The sequence below is a fragment of the Protopterus annectens genome, chromosome 10.part0 (assembly GCF_019279795.1).
Source record: "Protopterus annectens isolate FY-2018-M chromosome 10.part0, PAN1.0, whole genome shotgun sequence".
Taxonomy (NCBI): domain Eukaryota; kingdom Metazoa; phylum Chordata; order Ceratodontiformes; family Protopteridae; genus Protopterus; species Protopterus annectens.
The window spans coordinates 615,984,825-616,007,836 of record NC_056744.1 but is presented as its reverse complement, the minus strand read 5'-3'; the positions used below and the strand labels follow the sequence as shown (position 1 = coordinate 616,007,836).

The 23,012-nt window shown below is 37.6% G+C and overlaps 1 protein-coding gene across 1 annotated transcript in view; it reads left to right on the top strand.

The window, feature by feature from the left end:
* Positions 1-23,012, top strand: part of ST3GAL3 (ST3 beta-galactoside alpha-2,3-sialyltransferase 3) — a 3,995,325-nt gene that overhangs the window by 1,188,305 nt on the left and 2,784,008 nt on the right. The window lies entirely within an intron of this gene.

Sequence of the window (23,012 nt, the reverse complement as noted above, 5' to 3'; positions counted from 1 at the left end):
CCATCACCATCTGCATTTGCCTTGCTGTACGTAGGATTTAGGGCATAGTATCTATTTTAGATATAGATCAGAATGTAGTAAAGATTAGTTTAGATGTTTTCTGTATTTATTTGAGACTATCCTGCAATGTTGTTTTAAAATATTGCCTGTGATTTTGAACTCTGAAGTAACTGTGTCTGTGTACTGAGTATTGTCTTGTTCTTTTATTATTTATTATAAAATATATTTAAACCTATCTTTGTGGCTGATATTTGTGAGACATATTTAAGCTCTGAGAGTACTTGCATATCTATTTGGTGACACTGTGCAGGCCACTCCAATAGCCTTGCTTGGTCAGACTACCATTTGGATTAATAATAACATTACACAGTGGGACTGGGCACCCTTTGTAAGGGCATTATAGTATATGATAAGTAGGAGTTCTAGTGGCAGTGATAACTATCTTATAGTCTGGACAGAAGGGGGTATAGCTAGTAAACCTGTGCCAGCCTTCCCCAGGTGTGCATGTGTGTAAAACAAATCTCAATGTGTGTGTGTCAGCTACTTGGGCAGGGACACGAAGCCCTGGTTGGACAGAGAGAGTGGTAGAGGACTTGGCTTGGAATCCTGGCTAAGGTCTCAACTCTATAGCTGTGCCAGTAGGAAGTCTTACTGGGGATCTGGTGAAAGAGGCAGAAACAAGCCCCAGAATGACTGTGGTCCCTGTATGCTCTTAAGGGAAATTGCACTTTACTGTGTGTGTACTTGTCATCCTTCCATTGTTTATGTCCCCCACTGTTGCCATTGATGAGGACTGAGGCTCCTTGATTACTGGGCCAGTGCAAGGGCATCCCACAGGTAACTGAAGTCAGGAGGAAAGTAAAAGTGAAGATAAATTCTGTTTTAAGGTACCATTTAAATGGAGATCAACCTAAAGAAATAAAAGAAAGAAATTGAGGTGGTAGGACTCAAACACACTGAGACAAAAGGAGAACAACCTAGAGAAGAAAACGAAATGTAAAGGGCGGTGCTTAGTAACAGTGAAACAAAAAGATATCACCCTAAAGAGACAAAGAAATTAAGATGCTGGTGCTCAGTCATACTGTCACAAAGGGAGAGCATCCCACAGAAGTAAAGTGTTGAGAGGTTAGTGCTCCATCACTGTGACACACACGCTGTGCCACATAAAGAAGAGGAAAAGAAGGAAGAAGTGTATATCAAGAAACAAATCTGAGTCAAAATACAGGAGCACTACACAAAAGGAAGAGGTTTCTATACTTCAGGGTCATAAAGAAAGGAAACAAGACAAGACAAATTAGATTAGGCAGAGACAGGAAATGACACTTAAGAATACTGTCAGTTACCTTTTCTTGAAGAAAAGTTAACTTATTAGTGCCCATAGTATTACTTGTAAACTGCATTGTACAGCACCTAGAACACCAAGCATTTTTTTCTCCCCTACCTACCATGCCTACAACATATCCATGCACTCCCTACATTACTACAAAAAATAAACTAATTATGATTACTCTATACATGCAAAAGCAAGGTTGCTACATACCCTAGTTTTCTAAGTGCAATGAAATGCTAAAATAGGTATGTTTCCACAGAAAAAAATATTGTTAAAGGATTTTTAAGAAATCACAGTATCCATCAGCTACTTATCTGGTTGTCCTGCCAAATATGCTTCTCCACGAAATGGTCGATGCACTGGTGAACATTATAAAGTGTTGCTGTTTTTTTTTTTTTTTGAAAACTTCTTAGAAACTGATATGTGACATTTTTTGTCTAGCCAGAAGTATTACAGCACAGATATCCCTTCTGTTTATGTCGCTGATAGCCAGTCAACTGTAGGCACATATGTGCTGCATCACTGTCAGCCAGTCAGATGATGGAAGTGGATTTGGGAAGATGGAAGCGTTTAGAATTCTGGCATGTTAGTGATTCTGGAGTTTGGAGTTTTCAAAGTAGATTTTCCATGCTTGTCATTTGGAGGGTGACAGCAGAGCTTGAACATTTATGGCTTGCACATCTACTGCAGCAAGTATTTTTAACTTTCTAAGCAGTATTTGGAGAGTTGCTCTGTTCTTATTTTGGAAGCTGCCTAAAGTTTGGTTATTTGTTGCAGATGATTATGCACAGAATACTTGAATATGTTGTAGGTGGCTTGGTTCTCCTATTCACAGTTGTTATCTACTACTTTATTTATTTATTATTTATTTATTTATTGACATTTGTTAACCAGGTTTGTCCAACTGGTCTTGTGGCCCATTTTTAGTGGAGACCCGAGGAGAAAAGCTCTAGTAATACATTTTAAAACAAGTACAATTTTAAACAATATTGATATAATAGCAGTTATAGCAAAATGATTCACATATGTTGGGATACATGCATAAAGTTAAAGTTGCATTAAAAAGAAGCTAAGTAACAATTTTACATTGATATAGTTCAATAGGTCAACAATTAACATTTTTTGTTTGTATAAAATTGTGCAAATGCATAGTAGACACACTGGAGAGAGAGGTGTAATGAGGTACTAAGTATGGTCCTTTTGAGGGTACATAAAGGGAAGGAAGACTAGGTAGGGTCATGGCAAGGGCAGGTTCTGGTTCTTGTTATTGTTTCCTCAGACCAGAAACTATAAATGTACTTGGTCTCCCATTTCATGTATTTTTCTTCTTACATACAGTATTTCTCTACAAATCCATGATAGCTAAATTCTGTAGTACCTTTCTGAACAAATACATTTTTCCTTCCATTTCTTTATCATCTCAAAAGCATTCTAGGAAAATATTTTATTGTTATATTTTAATTTGTTATACTGTCTTATTAGTTCTTTTTTATTTTCCATTTGAAGTACGTCCCATTTTTTGGTCGGAGGATTAATTGTTTGTTTAAATGCAATGCCTTTTAGTTAATTCATTCATTGACTTTACTCACCCTACTGTTTTTTCATACTGCAATAATTGTCAAGGCATCTATTTGTTCATTGATTTATTTTTCTGCATGGCTATGATCCTGAATAATGTTTTGAATCTTTGTTGTTGTGGGCAAGTAAAAGTGAACCTAAAGAGACCATGTCTTCTTGAGTTAAGCTTTAGCAGGTTTCACAAAAAAGTATGTTCTGTTAGGCCAGTATGCATTTTCCCACAAAGTATATAATAAATAAAATTCTTACATAATTTTATTTAGAATTGTAGATACTTTATTATTTGTTTGCATAAAAATGAGAAAAAAATCTATTAGAGTTAGGGGCAAGGGCTTGCTCCTGTTGCCTCTGTGGAGGCATTTTCCCTTTTACATCCTCTTCCATTGAGAAGTTAATCACCAACTCTCCTTCCTCACACTGTTATGGTTTGTATGTAATGCCTTGTGGGGGGGGGGGGGTTCTCTCCAGCTGTCACTCCTGTGAATGAGCTCCAGGTTGATGTTTCTACTCTTTTGCCACACTACTTCCTCAAGAGGTTTGTCACAGGCTTCTCACATGTGATTTGTTTCCCAGTCAGTTTCTAATCCTTGAACTTTTTTGACTTAGTATCTTGTTTGCCAATACAGCTGTAAATAAACACACTCACAAACTGTTTGCCACTACTGGAATGGGTTTTTTTGTAGTTTACTGTAACTGAAGTGCATAATTATTCTATGCATCTGTTCTCTTTAATTTAAATCTTATGTGTAATTAAATACTATATTCTTGGTCTGTGGAAGGCACCAATTTTTATTTGTTAAGGCCTAGCTGTGTAGAGTTTGCCTGAGCAGTATAATAATGTATGTTTCATGCTAGTAATGCTGTGTATGTGTGTGTGTGTGTGTGTATATATATATATATATATATATATATATATATATATATATATATATGTGTGTGTGTGTCTGTATATATATATATATATATATATATATATATATATATATATATATATATATATATATATACACACACATACATATATATATATATATATATATATATATACACACACACACACACACACACACACACACATATATATATATATATATATATATATATATATATATATATATATATATATATATATATATATATATATATATATATATATATATATGAATTTAACTCATGTTGCTCCCTAGGAAATGCCCTGTTGTAGGGCTTCAGGCTTAGATGAGGTTATCCAGTCATTTTTTGGTATTTATGGGGTGTGACTGTAATGTTTTTCTCCCAATTTCTCACCATGTGATTTTCACCAGTGTTTAAAAATTGCTATTGCGTCTTTGTCACAAGTTCCCTGGCAATGCCACCAACCTGAGTGATCTTTTTTTCTTCCATGGCAGTAAGCAATTCATAAAAATATGTCTATGTTGTGTGCTATGTGTTTTTGTGTGTGTGTATGTATATATATATATATATATATATATCTAGGTTCATAGGTGTGTACTAGGCTAATGGCCCTGGAGCCTTTACAAGCCTAGCCCATAGGATTACCCTGGCATCATGCCATCCGACCTTAGTTCCCAGTGCCTCTGTCAAGTAGAACTACTGGAGTGATCCCTGGGGTGAATTTTCTATTTCCCATCCACTCATCAAGATTTCTCTAGAACAGAGCCAGTGAGGTGCTCTGTTTGACATGTATGGGAAGTTTATTCCATAGCATGGGCAGTCTCTGGATTATGAACCTGTCCCTCCAGCACGTTCTGTTGATTGTGGTTATGAGGTTTAGGTCTCTGGAACGTGTGGGGCGGATGGATTGGGATTTCTTTAGATGTAGCATTTCTAACAGAGTTGGGTCAGACATGGCTGTGTAAGTCAAGCAGAGATTACCTCTAATTAGGCGATATGAGACAGAATAGTTGGAGTTTTTTTAGTCTGTCCATATAGGACAAGTGTTTAAGGCCTAGAATTCTCTTTGTGAGGTACTTTTGCGGCCAATCCAGTTGTTCTAGGTGTCTAGTGAGGTACATGCCAAATGGGGCATTGTACTCAATGATTGGCCTAATGAGGGGAGAATAGAGGGAGACAATGACCTCTTTCTTCCTGGATGCAAAACCCTTAGTAATGAGATGTGCCACATAGAAAGACTTTCTGACCACAGTGGCAATGTGGTGGTTGAAAGAGAGGTTGCTGTCAACCTGTGTTCCCAGATCTCTTTTAACGCCTTCTGTGTTCAGTGGACTACCATTGATGTGGTAATTCATGGGAACCGGGTTTTTCCCAAAGGGGATGACGACACATTTTTTAGCATTGAGCTTAAGGCCATGGTTCTGACACCAGTCATTGGTCTCAGTGAGGCCTTTCTGTAGGATGTCAACATCACTTGGGAAGTTAATAACAGCTCCCAACTTGCAATCATCTGCGAACTTTGTCAGCCAGTGCCACTTCGTGTTGGCCTGGACTTCAGTGAAGTAGATACCAAACAGGAGAGAACCCAGGATCGCACCCTGTGGGACTCCACTTGTGACTGGTCAGCAGTCTGACTTGGAGTCAGCTACTTTCACACTGTGGGTCTTATCTGTGAGCCAGTGTGCGAGCCACCTAGTGATATAGCGGTTGATGCCTAGCTTAGTGAGGTTTTCTATGATTCCTGAGTGGGGAATGGTATCAAAGGCCTTGGCCTTATAAAATCAATATCAGTAAAGCCTCAGCTGCAGCTCATATAAAATCAAGAATAAAACAAAGTATTTGACATTTGCTGCTGCCATTGTATAGACTGAGGTAGCATATATAACAATGTAATGTTCAGACCACATATAGCATATAGAAAAATATACACAGTGCTAGTTAAATTGAAAAGTCTGTTCTGAGTTATTTTTAATTTCTCACATACTGGTGAAGTGAAGTAGTCTCAGATTACTTTCATTGAGAACGTCTCAAGATAAATTGTCATAATGATCAGGATAGTGTGAAATCTTCATGGTTATGTTGCAATAACATGGATGTTGCTAAATTTACAGAGTAGCTGACTTTTACAGTGTTTATACTACTCTCTCTAGACTAAATGGCAAGAACACCTTCATATTGTTTCCAGCAGAGTTCCTCCCTATAATTGCAATAAAACTCAAAGATTAAAAGGTGTTGCTGACCTGGCAAGCAAATTTGAGCTAGCTGGTTTTGGCAGCTTGGTGTATCAGTAAAGCCTCAGCAGCAGCTCATTGAGAGTCTGTGTATGCTTTATGTAGGCCTGTGAAGATAAAGGCCACGCAATGATATAAACAGTTATTTAATTTTCAAAGTTCTACTACAGATGTAATGCTGACAGTACTGTAGCATTTTGAAATATTGGTCAGTTTGACACTATTAACAGACAAAATATTACACAACATTATTAAACGTTTGGAAGCTATTTAGAGTGATATCATGACAAATAGAAAATGCCAAGTGGTCAGAAGTTCAAAATGAACACCCTGTTGAGTAGTGATTATCTGTTCTCTTTTAGGCTATCCTCAGTGGAATATGGCAAAGCATATACATAACAACTGTCAGTAGGTTTTTGCCCAAGTGATTTGCTGCCCTAATGCACTGTGTGCTGAAATTAATGGTCAACTGCTTGTTAAAGGTCCCTTTCCTCCTTATCTCCCTGTAGAGAGTTTTTTAGGACTCAATCCACACCATGTTGAGAGCAATTTACTCATCACACTGGCTAAAAATGAAAGAACCAACAAGGATCAAAAGTCAGAGATGGCTAGAAATGTAAACTTATTTTTCAACATGTGATTTCCTTGAAACAGTGCAGATTGTTTCGAGAGTACATCCCCTTGAAATAATTTAAGAAATCTTTATCAGACCTAAAGATTTAGATGAAAATGACTGTATTATTTTATTCAAATTTAAACTGTAGCAATGTATGGGGATACTAACTCAACTGTTGAAAAGATGTACAGAATCAAATTTTAATCATTTTTAATGCAGCCTAGACATTTTATTATAATACTTTTGAACTTTGCAAAGAGATTCCTGTGCAAAGCCTGACCAACAAAACTGCCCCAGGCCTAAAATATCATATCATGAAAACAGTACATGACTAGTCACATGCTTTATTTATTTAAAGAAACCTGTTCTGTCAATCATCAGGGCACTTGGGATATATAGGACTCTAGTCACCTGTTTGATTCTCTGCCCATCTACATGTTATACACAAAGATGGCTCCCATGTATTTCATACTTTGGACAGCACATGCATCTATGGTAATACAGTCTAATACGATGAAGAACAGAAACATTCCTGACTATGTAAGTAATGTCTTTTGGCTTTTCCAAGTTAGGGGTCGCCACAGCGGAACTCCGGTCTGCTAATGACTGGCAGTGGATTTTTACGGTGCCGAGTTGCCAGCCCGACACCCAATCTTCAAAGAAGGCACATCCATTCATGCATGCACCTACCTGCATGTCTTTAAATGTCACTCGACAACGGGGAGGACATGCAGACTCCACACAGAAGGTGCTCCAGCTGAGAATCGAACGGGAGAACCTCTTGCTGTGAGGTGACAATGCTAATATATATATATATATATATATATATATATATATATATATATATATATATATATATATATGTGTGTGTGTGTGTGTGTTTGTATGTATGGGTCTACTTCTAAATTTCGAAGTTTCAAAACTTTGAATTTGTTATGGTTGAGGCCATAATATCGAAGTTTTGAAAGTTCAAGCTATTTAAATGGACATCACCATACACAGTGGAATGGTATATTTACCGTTTTCTTCGCTGTACTGGGATCTCAGAGTTGGTATATTTAATTAACAGGGGGTGTGGGGAGTGCTTGGGAGCTTGCCTCCCCTGCAAAAACATAAAAAAAGATTTTTTTTGTTTTTATTTTATTTTTTTAATTTATATTTCGAAGTTTCAAAACTTCAATCTCATGGTCTCGACCATAAGAAATTCGAAGTTTTGAAACTTCGAAATTTAGAAGTATCAGAGAAAATGTGTGTTATTTTCCAAAAATATTATGAATATGTCATGTGTTCATAATTATATTAATAATTTGAACCTGAAGGTGTTTATATGGCATGCTATGGTATCACATGAAAGCATTCACAATGCTGCAAAAGTTGTCACCAATTGCTCTCTACCTGCCACCAATCTGCAGATATGTACACTTGTTTATTAAGAAAGTATGCATATATACATTAATATCATATACATTTCTCAGGCATTGTTTACCTAGACGCATTGCAGAATGGCATTTGACATGCCCAGTCATCACAAGTGTCAGCAATTGCTCCTGACACAAGTGGGGTACTCTGTGCCACCAAAGAATGGGGTTATTTTCAAGACAATATTAAGATTGTGTGTCTTTTGTCAATAATTATATCAATAACTTAAACCAGAATGTGTTTACGTGGTACTCCATGCTATCATGTGAAAGCATACAGAATGCTGAAAAAACTTTGTACAGATAGTTGGTGTCCTACTTCCACTCTTTTGTAGATATTTACATTTATCTGCCAATTAAATATGAAAATATGCATACTGCTCATAATTATGCAAATTTCTCAAAAGTGGAGTGACATCTACAAAACTGTTTGCAGAGAAACGAAAAGTTCATCTGCGCTCTGATAGTTAAGGTCTATTGAGTATGGTTATGGAAATATTAATATTTGCATAATTATAATAATCCATTTTACTTATTATCAAATTACTATTAGGTCTGGCTGACATTTTAATATCACCATTATAAACGGGAGCATATCCTGGGAAATTTTTGTATTTTAACTTTTTTTATAAAACTTACTTTTTGTGATATATTTTTTTGTTTATAGGTAGTTTAAAAGACTGCATTCTTAGAATTTTATCTCAGGCAAAAGCTATCCAGGCAGGAACTCTCCAGCTATCAGGAAGTGTGAAATTCCCACTCAAGCTAAGAGTGAAATAATTACCTGTACTGGTAAGTGGGGAAGCAGGGCTCTCTGACTCATGATATGCAGATTTTAAGTTAACTCCACAACAGGCTGACTTTCAGCTAAGCCAGTTAAATGTTAAGACGGCAGAGTAGGGGTTTGACATTTTGAAAAGACAAAGGAAAAATACATCTGCAGGGGTAGGAAAAGATGCTGAACAAAATGTTACTACTTTTTACACACATTTTCAGTTATGAAATGATATGGGACACAGAGTAAGTAAGTCTGCAGTAAGAAAGGGTCCTAAACGGCTTATATGCTTCAGCTAAAACAGAAACAGCAGAGAGCCCTGTAGGCAGGATAAAATATTTCTCTGAACAACAAATATGGAACAGAATGACAGAGTGGGAAATCAAACGGCAGAGGAATCTAACATGAGTGTTAGGCATGTGGTATGTAGTGGAGCAAACCGGAAAATTCTTAATGAGAAGAAGTTTAGCAGGAAAAGCACAAACATCCACAATATACCTATGATAAAGCAAAACATTCAACAAAACAAGCTGACATAAAGATTATACAAACATAAGACAATGTGGATGCATCAGGTTTGCAGAGGACCATCTATGTCAAACAAGAAAATGCCAAAGTTAAATGGTGTGATACCTGTATGAAAGCAAAAGCATATGGATAACAAGAATTTATTTTATTTTACATTTGTTGACCGGGGGCTCCAGCTTGGATATACGCCCATTTTTAGTGGAGGGTAGTTTGGTGGTTGGTTCTGAGATATTATAGTTCCATCATTTGAAGTAATAGTAAAAAGTTAAGGGGAGGTTGGGTGGTGGGGGGTAATAGTAGTTTTTTTTTTTTTTGGGGGGGATAATATAAGGCGTCTTGAGCCCAGTTTTCAACTGTACTAAAGGTCATTTTACAGAATGAAGGTCATTTGTAAAGATGGAGGAGAAAATGGGCCTAATATGATCCCTTCCTTGGGACCTAGTGACTGGGGGACGGGAAGATAAAGTATTTTCCCAGCAGTTACAGAGGATGTGGTCAATCCATGGTCCGTAGAAAATGAAAGTTATGTACTTACCATTACAATAAATCTGTGTTGTCATGTTCCTTCCTTCCTCCTGAACTGAGGGGTCTTCAGATACAACATTGGTTGTTCTACAGACTGCCGTCTCCATCTATTGAATTACCTTAGATTGAGCTTACCCACTTACTAAATAAAGGCATCCATACAAATGCACAGGAAACTCATGTGCTTAAACAAGTATGTATTGGTACTGATATTCCTCTAAGGAAATTTGAGAAGTAGACACACAGTTATTTTTTGTTTGCTAATTTTTGACAAGAAAAATGAGGTCAGCAGTTTTATTAGTGTCAGCAGGAGCTTCCCTAGACTTGGACATAACATTGTGACAAAACAGGGAAGCCTTCCCTGTTCCCTCTCCCAGAACTGATGAGTGACTCTCCCTTGCCCACTGAGGGGACTCCAGCAGTTACAGAGGATGTGGTCAATCCATGGTCCGTAGTGGCCATAGGTGCTATACCACAGGGATTTGGGGTAAAAGATGAGTGGTCTGAGGTATAACAAATGGCCGCAGCAGAGTCACACATCTGTGGCTTATGCAAATTCCTAGCCTGCTGTGGTGGCAAAAGCTGTTTGCTTAACTTTTTCTTTTTGTGGCTGGAAGAAGGACCAACTATGGGACTGACAGTCTGTTCCATGGTCAAGCTGGAAATGGTGCTTCTTTCCTGGGGAAAATGGGAAAACAAGCAACAAATGCCTGTAAAAATAAAGTCTTTAAAAGTCACTTTTTTCTAAGAGAAGCACAGTAAAAGGCATTTTATAACACTCTGCCAGCCCCACAGAGTAAAATAAGCAAAGCAAAATTATTAAATGAAAGTTTTTCCCCCCAAGGGAATTTATCTGCCCAGAAAAGGACTAGCACAAGCCAACTGAATATCTAGAAAGCCTTAAAGGAGTGTACTCTTTAGCAGCTGTATAGGTCTGAAGGGCTTGGTTCCCAAACTTGTTTTTCAGTCAGCTCAGCTCAAGCCACCTCACAGTTTGGGTGCATTAAAGGTGCCCTTAACCTTTGGAAACTGTCTGGATATAACCCACATAGCTAAGGCTACTGCAGCAGTGATCAGTATGAACATCTTAGGGTACACTGGGATTAGCATACTTGACCCTTTTCCAAATAAGAACATATGACATCAGTGTTATTTGAAGCAGTGTATGTTGGGTGTTAGCAGCAATGTTTGAGGAGATCAATATCTAGTTCCTAAACAGAGGTGCACCTAATTTAGGAAAGCTGTTTTTTTTTTCCTGAGCAAATATGTTAACACCCTGACTCATAAGTTCATAGATATTTACTAGGCTAACAACCTCAAGGATCTTTTTAAGCCTAGTCATGCATCCCAAATCTCTGACAAGTTCTGGTACCCTTAATAGTTTAAGCAGGTGCTTGGGAGATGAAACATTTACAAGCAGAGGCCCGGGAGATGAACCATTTACAGGATGTCTGTGATCACTAGAGACATAGGTGCCAAACCATGGATGGATTTCCTGTTCCTCATCCAGTTGTCAAAGTTACATTTCAATTGGGTTAGGGAGGAACTCTGCTTCACATGGATGTGGAGCCTGTTCCAGAGATGGGGGTAGTCTCTGGGATGCATATCTGTCTCTCCAGCAGGTCCTATTTATATTATAGTCAAGGTTTAAGTTTTTAGAATTGGTAATTCTGGCGCTATTTGTTTTGCAGATATGCAGGAGGTCCATCAGAGTGGGGTTTGACAATGCCTTGTATGCCAGGCATAGATCTCCCTCAATATCCTGTAGGAGACAGAATACAGGGATAGGGCCTTCAGGTGGTCTACATAGGAGATGTTACTTATGCACTGTATTCTTTTGGTGAGGAACCTCTGTGGACATTCCAATTGCTGGATATGCCTTGTTACATACATACCAAATGGGGTACTGTACTCAATGATAGGTCTAATGAATGCCAGACACAGTGAAAAAATCACTTCTTTGGACCTAGATATCATACCTTTGTTTATAAGTTGCACAATATAGAATGATTTTGTCACTACTGTAGACATGTGATGATCAAAGGCTAGATTACTGTCTGTGTGTATCCTCAACTCCCTGACTACTGGGTCGAGTCTTAGGGGTGTGTTGACAATATGATAGTTACCAGGGCTGGATAACTTCCCAAAGGATACTATTATGGATTTCTTAGCATTTAGTTTTAGTCCATGGCTCTGACACCAACTGTTTGTCTGTGTCAGCCCTTCCTAGAGAACATCTGTGTTGGTGTGGGATTCAGTGACGCCTCCTAATTTGCAATCATCTGCATATTTAGTCAGCCAGAGGCCACTGACATTGACCTTTACTTCAGAGAAAATAATGCCAAAAAGGGGCAGCCCCGGGAATGATATCTGAGAGACTCTGCTTGTGACTGGCCTCTTTGTAGAGGTGGAGTCCCCAATTCAAACTTCCTGGGTCCTGTCTGTGAGCCATTTGGCTATCCACAGGGTGACATAAGGGTTTGTACCTAATCTCTTGAGTTTGTCAACAATACCTGAGTGAGGTATTGTGTCAAATGCCTTGGCCAGGTCAAGGTAGGCAAAATGAACCATTTTGCCCTCATCCATTGTTTTTGTGATGTCTACCAGGTTGAATAGGCATGACCTGCCCTTGACAAAACCAGACTGGGTTGGATACAGTGTCTGTAGGTTTACTATGTCATTACTGATAATTTCCATGATAATTATTTCCATGGCTTTGTACATGTGACTATTGAGACTTATAGGTCTGTAGACAGGCCACCTTTGTGCAGAGGGATGATAGAAGCTGTTCTCCATTCATGAGGCACAAAGCCTGTTTGGAGGCTACAGTTAAATAGCATTTCCAGACAACCTGACAGGTAATGTTTGAAGCTATTTAGAAGGCATCCTGGGATATTGTTTGGGCCCATTGATGCAGTGTTCTTGGCCTTAGAAAGAACATTAAGGACCTGTTCCCTAGTGATAGCAGAGGGTGTTATACTTGATGGTATTTCCTGAGGGAAGGTTGAGAGGAAGAGAGGGGTAAAGTTGGAGGTGAATTTTTCAGCCAGTAGGTGTGCTATATCTTCTGGCTCAATATAGGTGGCTCCATTTACAATGAGCTTTGCACACAACTGTATACTGCCTTTGAGGTTGCGGACATAGCTAAAGAATGCTTTGTGGTTGTCCTTGGCCTGTGAGGCCAAATTTGGCTTTGGTGGACTTTATTTGTTTAGTTTGATGAAAGTGCTTTTATCCTGTTGGGTGCTGCACCTCCTAATTTTTGCCATGATTTTCTTCCTTCTGTTATACAGCCCATTGATTGATTTTGTGATTCTGCCAGAGTGGCTTATTTTTTAAGTTAGTTCTGTACTTCTTCCTGATGGGTACAGCTGCCTCTGTGTACTATTAATATGCTTGTATAGGGTTTCTGTGAACAGTTTTGCATAGGCAGTAATGCTCTCAGGGTTTACGTGGACTTGACATTTTCCCAGGTTATCACTTAATAACTGGAAGTTAGCCTTAGAGTAGTTCTTGAATATTCCAGGGTTAGCTGGGGTTCCAGGTTTTATTTTTACTTCAAAGGAGACCATTTTCTGGACTGACCTTACCAAAGAACACATTTCACTAGGGAGTGTGCAGGACTCTCCCATATTAGTGAAGACCAGATCCAGTATGGTTGCACCCCTGAATTTATTGTGCTCACAATCTGGTCCAGGGAGTTTGTGTTTACAAAATTCGTGAATCTCTGTGCCTGTACATTTGGTGTCATATAGGATTCTCAGTTAATAGTGGGATAATTAAAGTCACCCATGAATATGGCATTGGGTTAGATGGTGCGTGTTCCCAATAAGTGTAAATACATGGTATGAGTTTCCTGGGTCATAGAGGGGGACCTATATCTTGCAAGGAAGTGTTATTGGATTTTGCCTGTGGTGATCTGAACATGCAGAACCTCAAGTGCATTGTCCTGTTTGACCATCCTTGAGGTATATTTATTTTTAATGTAAATTGAGCCACCTTCACCTTTAGTACCTGTCTGTGTAGTAGCTGGTCTAAATGTGTGGAAGGCATTATAACCTTGCACTGTTGGTGTGCTCTCCACGGCTTTAAACCATGTCTCAGTGACTGCATAGATGTCAGCATTCTCTACGGGTAGAGTATTTTGTTTAGACTCCTAGCATTGAGCAGTAATACTTTAGATTTTCTTGGTTTTGATTTGCTATATTGGAAGTACATTCAGTATGGCATTGCCTAATAAAGGCACTCTGGGGGAAGACAATGTTTTAGATAATATCTGAAAGCCTTGAGAGGAGAGGTGCAGACCATCCCTGACAAAGCAGCGTGGTCTATTAATCAGCTCCTTCCATGCTGAAAAACATTGCACCCCTTTAGAATGACACAAGAAGCTAAATTTTAAAGTCAGTCTTCTTTTATCTGTATTGTGGCATCATCCTTAGAGAAGGTAAAATGCTGCCCAATACTAAGCTGATATCAGCCTGGGACACATATTCCGAGAGCTCAATGATGTTTCTCTTCATACAGTATAGGGAGGTACATCTCAGGTCTGATATTAATGGAGTAGTAAATATTGTAACGATCTATCGTTTCTTTTCCATTAGTATACTTAATTGCCACTGCATGCCTTGGACTGTGTTGCCAAGAAATGTTTCTCATCCTTCTAGGATTAGGCACTAGAGTCTCTTTTTCACTGTGTGTCCTTCTAATCTCTGCTGGATTTTGTAGACTAGTTCTGTGTGAAAAGAAAATTTGTCTCTTTCTTGTGGTTATTGCCTTCCATAGGCATCCACCAAACAAACATCACTGTCTACCAGAAATAAATGTGGGTAATCCATCATGAAATATTATCTGATGTGCTTTATTCTTATGAGACTGTTTGATGTGCAGCTTGCATTTAAAGGAATCTAGATGTGACAGACAAAAAAAGAGCGCATACAGCATGTTGCCACTCTGCACTTGCCTTCATGCCTGTAAGAACTACAATTTGTATTAAGCAAATATCTTGTCTTTGCCTGTCCACATTGGAAAGATGAAGTGTTCAGAAGTGTTGCTCTCTCTCACTTTTTTTTTATAACTCACTCCTCTGGATAATGACACAAAGAAACTTTCAGGCCATGCTTCTCCCACGTAAGCAAACACAGTTCTTGAAATTGTTGCAGGCAAATGCATGTTGACTGTCTAGTATCTGATTAAATCAGGCTAATAAAATTTGTCATAACGGTTCTTGATGCTAAGTGTTAGAAAAATCTATACATGCTGCTTAGAAAATATATTTACATACATGCTGCCTAGAAAAATATATTTACAATGTGTGCTGCTTAGGAAGATGTGTATTTAAACATTCAAACATATATAAGTTGTGTGATCAAATATATAGAGAAATGTGTGCTTTAGTTAGGAATAAATGTACTTAAACCCATAATAGAGAACAAAAGTATATAATGCATTTAATTCTGTCTTACTAGAATAATAGTAGAAATAAACCTGCATATTATTGCTTGAAGCACAAGCTGCAGTGTAATCAGAAATTTGACCTTGGCAGCTTGCAAACACAGCCTGGCTCATGTCTTTCAAGTAAAGATTATTTTGCAAAGTTAGAAAATAATAAATCTGTTAGCATGTGTGTCCTCTTTCCTGCCTCCACCAGGAGAGTAGCCTTGTGCACACTATCTCTGATAGTGCGCAGCTGGGAACGAGGGAGACAAAGAGAGGCATTAAGGAAGACATACATCTATTGTATGTGAACTAATCAGAGAACCTTGAATTGGCTACATCCTCAGGAGGTCATCGTGACTGACCAGGTGTTTGCAAGGCTGTAACATTCACATGGGAAAAGACTTTTGAAAACACAAATTCAGCACTTTTTATGAATTACTATGATGTAAAGACCCTGTCACTGACCACGCCAGTGAGGTGGGCAAAACTGATAATGACATGTATAAAGTTGGTGTTCATTTCTGAATAAAACTAGTCAAAATTCTATACAACTTTGTGTATGGTTTTTTGCCTCCTAATGTACATTAGAGCTTTAAGATACTTGAGTTCTCCTGCATTATTGTTTGTTATTGATTGACATTGTTTTTGAATAACTCAATGATTTTTACAGTCCGATTCTAACAAATTTATTTAACATTTTGGTCCTAATCGTGCCGGAATTCCCTTGGTAAGCTGCAGGTCACAGAGTGCATAAGTGCTAATAAATCTGCGCAGGAGAAGCTGCCGAAAAGAATGGTTCTTCTTAAAGTGAAAAGACCTCCGACTGAATTGTTGTGTGTAAAGAGGCTGTCCACTTTCTGATCTGTGGCTGAAAAGCGGAAGACTGGGCCCCAAGGAGAAACAATAAGAGCAGGAGGCTCAGGTAAGAAGAATTTCCCTCTTTGTCTTTGTTTTAGATCAGGGACCAGGTTACACTGTGCTATTGCTAAGGTTTGTGATAGCAGGGAGAGAGAGTCGAAGTATTGTATCTTGAGTCATAGATCAGGGAATAACAAAGCAAAGTAAACAGTCATTCTAGACACTACTGTGGATATGGGGAAATAAGATACCACGTGGTACAAGAGAAGGGTTACGTAACAGTCTTTTTAAGACATGGAAAATCAGTGCACTAAGAGATCACGAGATCCGCCCCTAATGGATAATGTGAAGCATATGCAATTACAGTAAGCAGATAATGTGAGATATTTTGCAAAATGTGTTAACAACTATAAATTTGATAGTAAACTAGATAAACTTTCACTAGTTAAACTCCTTAAACAAGCTTTAATCTGATGCAGGGCGTCAGGCAAAAAAAAACAGAAGCTTAAAAAATTCTGAAACATTTTTAGACAACAGAGTGAAAGGTCTAACAGACAGAATCTCTGAAAAATGAAAACTTAGAGTAGACTGGACTTGCATTAATTAATGCCTACAACAGGAAAATGAGACAGTAGATGGATATTATGCTAGATTATTAAAATGCTTAAAATAACAATTAAAAAAAAAAAAAAATATATATATACATTTTTAAAAGGTTGCATTGCCTCTGTTAGTAGTTTTATTACAAGGCATATGACAAATCACTGAACAAGCAGACTGCAAGCCTTACTTGAGTATGCTAGACGTACTGAAAGACACCTTAATAGTAAAAAGAAAAAAAAGGCACAAGTCTTCACTGCTGAAGACGGAGCTGAAGTATTTGTATTACAGTCAGGTAAAAAGGGCATCTAGCTAGGGACTATAAACAAAATAAGAAAGCAATAACAGAAGATAAAGGAGATGTGGATTGACTATATAATAGTGATAATAACCAAAAATCATCAGGAAAGGTTAATAAACAAAAAGAAAATGTGAATGTAGTAGAGGAATAGAGGAAGTACAAACAGATGTAGAGAATAAAAATGAAAATAAAATTTTAGATTTAGCATTGTTGAGCCTGGAGCTCTACCTAGCAAATACAAAACCAGAAGTAACACTTCTGGTGGAGGGAAGAAAGGTCAAATTCCTGTGTGACTCAGGAGCGCCACGGACTTTGATACACCCTCCAAGTTACCAAAACATTCTAAATCACCTGATTATATATTAGTAAAAGCAGCAAATGGACAGCTATACAGGGAACCACTTTCCCATAATATAGCAATAACTGACCCTGTTTCAGGTATGACTCAGAAAAGTAAAATTGTAGTTTCTGCAAAAATATCCAGTAAACTTACTGGGAAAAGACCTTGTGCAGATATTTGGCATAGCAGTAGTTCCTACCATGCAGGGTATGGAAGCACAAAGACAAATGAATGCTCTTGTGGTGCGATCAGAGGGTGAAGCCTATTATTGGTACAGCCAGGACCTAGTTATGATTGGTCCAGGGGCAGTAACCAAAGAACTGATAAACGTAGCCATCAGTAAGGTACCCTCCCTTGACACTGATCAGCAGCACTTGTTACATTGTACTCCATACTACTGTAGCACACCAGGACCTAATAAAAATATAAGTAAAAATCCTGCTGACAAATTAATATTACAAACTTTATGCTGGGATACTGAGGGAAACAGTGTAGTAAGCTGTTCATTACCTCAGGAGTTCATGAGATTGTATAAGTCCAATAGACTGCCACATGTCAGCTTGACAAAAACAAAAGTTTTAAATGGGCAGACTTAGAAAAAAGGTAACAAAATGGGAAAACAGACTGATTTAAAAATGTCAGGACAAGGGATATAAAACAAAACTGAATTGGTTGACACAGACACATACAGCTGTACACTTGCAATCTAGTAAGGACAGCTGATTAGCATTTTATTAAAAGAAAAAGAAAAGGTCTTGTGTAAAATTCCAACAACTCTGTGGTCAACAGGCAAGTTAAATGTAGGGCTTATTCAAGCAGCAGGACCAGTTACAATTACCCCAAAGTCAGCTTTTAAACCACAGAAAAAACAATACATTTTAAAAAAGAATGCAAAAGTAAAAATTAAGCCTATAATAAGCAGCATTACTCAAAGAATCTCCTGATTCACCATGTGATACACCCCTATTTCCTGTTAAAAAAAAAAAAAAAAAAAAGCAAACGGGGAATGGCAGATGGTACAAGATTTATAAGCTGTGAATAATGCAGTAATACCTAAAGCACCTACGGTGCCAGACCCACATACCTTGTTAAATTATTTAAAGCCACAACAAAAGTATTTTACTGTGGTAGATATAAGCAATGCTTTCTTTTCAATACCTATACATCCTGATAGTCAATATTGGTTTGCATTTACATTTCAGGGTAAAAGGTATACATATACTCGACTACCACAGGGATATTGTGAGAGCCCAATAATATTTGCACAAAAAAATGGCTAGCAATCTGACAGGGTCTACCCCACCAGAAAGTAGTCAAATTTTACTTTATGTAAATGACATCTTGCTAATAGCACCCAGCAGCAGTGCAGGGTGAATACAGTAGCATTGTTAAAATTTTTAGTAATATAAGGACACAAAGTAAACAAAAGTAAGTTACAACTTTGGGAAAAAAAACACAGGTTAGATACCTGGGATATGTGATATTCAATAAAGGCAAAATACTAAATAGTGGGAAAGAGAAAAGAGGAAAAAAACAGCAATTTTGCAAGCACCCAAACCAACAGCTAAAAAAGAAATAATGTCTTTCCTAGGTACAACTAATTTTTGTTGAAACTGGGTACCAAATTATTTTACAATGAAAAACAAAAGCAGAAATGGCTTTCTGCAGGTTAAAGCAGTTAATAGCTTCTTCATTAGTTTTAAGACTTCCAATGGTACATGACATCAGTATTAAAGCAACAACATGGGAATAAGCAATGCCCCATAGCTTACTATTCATCACAGTTAGACCCAGTGGTGCAATCTTTGCCTCACTGTGTACAAGCAGTAGTTTCAGCAGCAATGGCAGTACAGGCTTCAGCCTCAGTGGTGTTATTCCACCCTCTCACATTGAGAATGCCTCATGCAGTTGCAATAATTCTGCTACAAGAAAAAGTTGCATACCTTTCTCCTGCTAGACATCTTTCATGTATGACCATACTGCTGAGTCAACCTCATATAAACAGTTAGCTTTACCTAGACAAGATCTTACAGATATGCCCTTGGATAATGCTGAGGTGACATATTACGTGAATGGCTCATGCAGAAGGGGTCCTACAGGAAAAAATCTGGTGGGGTATGCAGTAGTTACAGACACTAAAATTTAGAAGCACAAACTTTGCCACACAACTTGTATGCTCAAGCAGCAGAACTGGTAATTTTGACAGGAGCATGTATTTTAGTAAAAGGCAAAAAGTAAACATATATACTGATAATCAGTATGCTTTTCTACAGTGCATGTGTTTGCACAATAATAAAGAAAATAGAGGGATGATTACATCCAGTGAAAACCTATTAATCATGCAATTTATTTTGGAGCTATTAGAATCTATTCAGTTGCCTACCAAAGTAGCTATTTGTAAATGTGTAGCTCATACAAAACAACAGGATAAGATTTCAAAAGGTAATGCACGAGCTGATGCAGCTGCAAAGCAAGCAGCCTCAGACTCAGAAACTTTATTTTTTTAATGAAAAATTACAGCCCTTTGAGATTTTAGATTTAGACATGTTAAAAACAATGCAAATGCTTACTACAACAGCAGAAAAACAAAACTGGGTAAAACAAGGTGCAATTTTTAAGAATGGACTGTACATTTCCAAAGGAAAAACAATATTACCGTCTAATTTATTTAGAGATGCAGCTTTGTTGAGCCATGGGCAGAGCCATGTCTCAACAGGGGGGATGGTACAGTTAGTAAATAAAATATTCCAAACATATGGATACATAAATTATACAATAAAATTTTGTGCAGCTTGTCATACTTGTAACAAGCACCATGCACAAGGAGCATTTAAAACAAGCAAGGAGTTTCCCTACACCACCATATCCATTCCATACTATTTGTATGGACTTCATAGAGTTGAATAAATGTGAAGGAAAGAAATACTGTTTAGTGATCATAGATATGTTTTCAAAATGGGTAGAAGCTTTTCCAACCAGAAATCCGAATGCAGCAACAGTGGCAAAGGCCCTAGTAAAGGAAATAATTCCTAGATTTGGCATACCGGAAAGAATCTATAGTGGCAATGGGACACATTTTGTCAATTCAACAACTTGGGAGACTTTTTTTGGGATTTCCTTAAGGAATCACTGTGCTTACCACCCACAGTCAGCAGGACTGGTGGAGAGGTACAATGGGATTTTAAAAAAAAAAAAACAAGTTAAGAAAGTTGATGAGTAAGACTCAGAAGAATTGGATTTGCTGTTTACCTCTAGCATTGCTGAGCATGAAAACAGTAACAAATGTAAAGGGTTTGATCCCCTTTAAAGTAGTATTTGGAAGGGCATATTATGTGCCTCAGTAAAAGCTCTCATGCCTGCCTGGCTGGAGGCTGACAGTTCACTAGCTAATTAAATAAAGAAACTGTTATCAATAAATCTGTTTTGCAGTTTAACTCTTTTCAGACAAAAGAACTTTCAGCTGAATAAAAACTTTGTGACTGATACACAAGGGCAAAATGGCCAAGAGTAAAGAAGACAAAAAAGCAGAGCAACCCAAAAACTATTGCATAATTATTTTAACTATGTATTTGTTAACTATAAGTGTGACAATTTTTCTCTTATTGTGGTTTTTCCCTACACTCAACCACACAAGTGAAAGTGAGAAGACGTGATGAACTGTTTATAGACTGGCATCCAAATTTCAACACGTACCTGGCCATGAAGCAAGTGTATACAGAAACTATGCACATTTCAAATTGCTGAGTTTGTACAGCTATACCAACAAAATATAATAGACTTTAACGTCCTCTGTCCCTCTGGGGATAAAATAAGACTTTGAAAAGTTTTTTTTATACAGAAACTGTGAGATCACAGGACAAAATTGCTTTATTTTTACCTGTTCACACAAAAAGGAGTTGTATGTCTCTACAAGAGTAATACCCTCCAGGTGGGCTGGAGTAATGGTAATATAACAATGTCTTATAAATGTTACATTAAAGTCAAAAGTGGGGTACTGTTTGTAATACTAACCATGATTCATATCTGAGTTCAATGAAAACTACATTAAATGCAGTATGTGACAATCCAGTCTTAACTAAGCAATTGTCTATTAAGAATAGAAAAATGTTTCATGCAGGGATAACACGTATCAGTACCAAAGTAATGATTTTATTTGTGGGAAAAAGGCATATAAATGGTTACCTGAGAATTGGTCCGGCAGTTGTTTTTTGGGTTATCTGGTTTCAGCAATAAGACATACTGCAGAATTACCTTTGGGTAAAATGCAAAACGTAAGGAAAACAGCTCGAGAATCTGAAGGTCCAGTGAAAAAAAAACCCTGTGAATCCAGTTGGTAAAATCGAAGCTGGTTGAAAAGGCCATAATTCAGTGAAAGACAAAAGTAAACTGTTGTGCTATAAACTTGGGCAACAGTGTTATATCCAGGGCAGAAATACCACCAGCCTATGGAGCAGTCAAATCGATCTGGGAGCTGAGGAAGCTGTCAAAAAGTCATAAACAATGCAACTTTTTCCACCCTAGAATTGGTGACCAATGAACTGAATGCAATAAAAACTGTTGTGCTACAAAATCGAATGGCTCTTTACTTCACCCTAGCGGCAAGAGGTGGTACACGAAGAAAAATGCTGTGCGTACATTCCAGACAACCAACATGAAATCAATGACCACCTAGAGGTAATTCAGCAAGTATCAGCAATGACTAAACCAGGCCCAAACCCACTGACGGACTTTTTCCAGAATCTGTTTGGGGGGGTGGGGTTCCATCCTATTAAACATTTAATTGCTATTTGTGTGGGTATACTCCTAATAGGAACATGTGTTTACTGTGAAATTCCCTGCATGAAAAGATTAATCAAAAATTTGTTGATATATCTGCTACTGAAACTTTTACCAAAGTGTTGAAATTAAAAGATTAATTTCAAATGATGCTTTCTGAAATATAAAACCAATGACTTACTTAGCTGAAAGCCCTTGAAAGGGAAAGGCTGAGGAATGAAATAATATTGTTTATGTTTTCAACAGAATAAAATGCATTAACAGGAGGGAGAATGTTAGAAAAATCTATACATGCTGCTTAGAAAATATATTTACATACATGCTGCCTAGAAAAATATATTTACAATGTGTGCTGCTTAGGAAGATGTGTATTTAAACATTCAAACATATATAAGTTGTGTGATCAAATATATAGAGAAATGTGTGCTTTAGTTAGGAATAAATGTACTTAAACCCATAATAGAGAACAAAAGTATATAATGCATTTAATTCTGTCTTACTAGAATAATAGTAGAAATAAACCTGCATATTATTGCTTGAAGCACAAGCTGCAGTGTAATCAGAAATTTGACCTTGGCAGCTTGCAAACACAGCCTGGCTCATGTCTTTCAAGTAAAGATTATTTTGCAAAGTTAGAAAATAATAAATCTGTTCGCATGTGTGTCCTCTTTCCTGCCTCCACCAGGAGAGTAGCCTTGTGCACACTATCTCTGATAGTGCGCAGCTGGGAACGAGGGAGACAAAGAGAGGCATTAAGGAAGACATACATCTATTGTATGTGAACTAATCAGAGAACCTTGAATTGG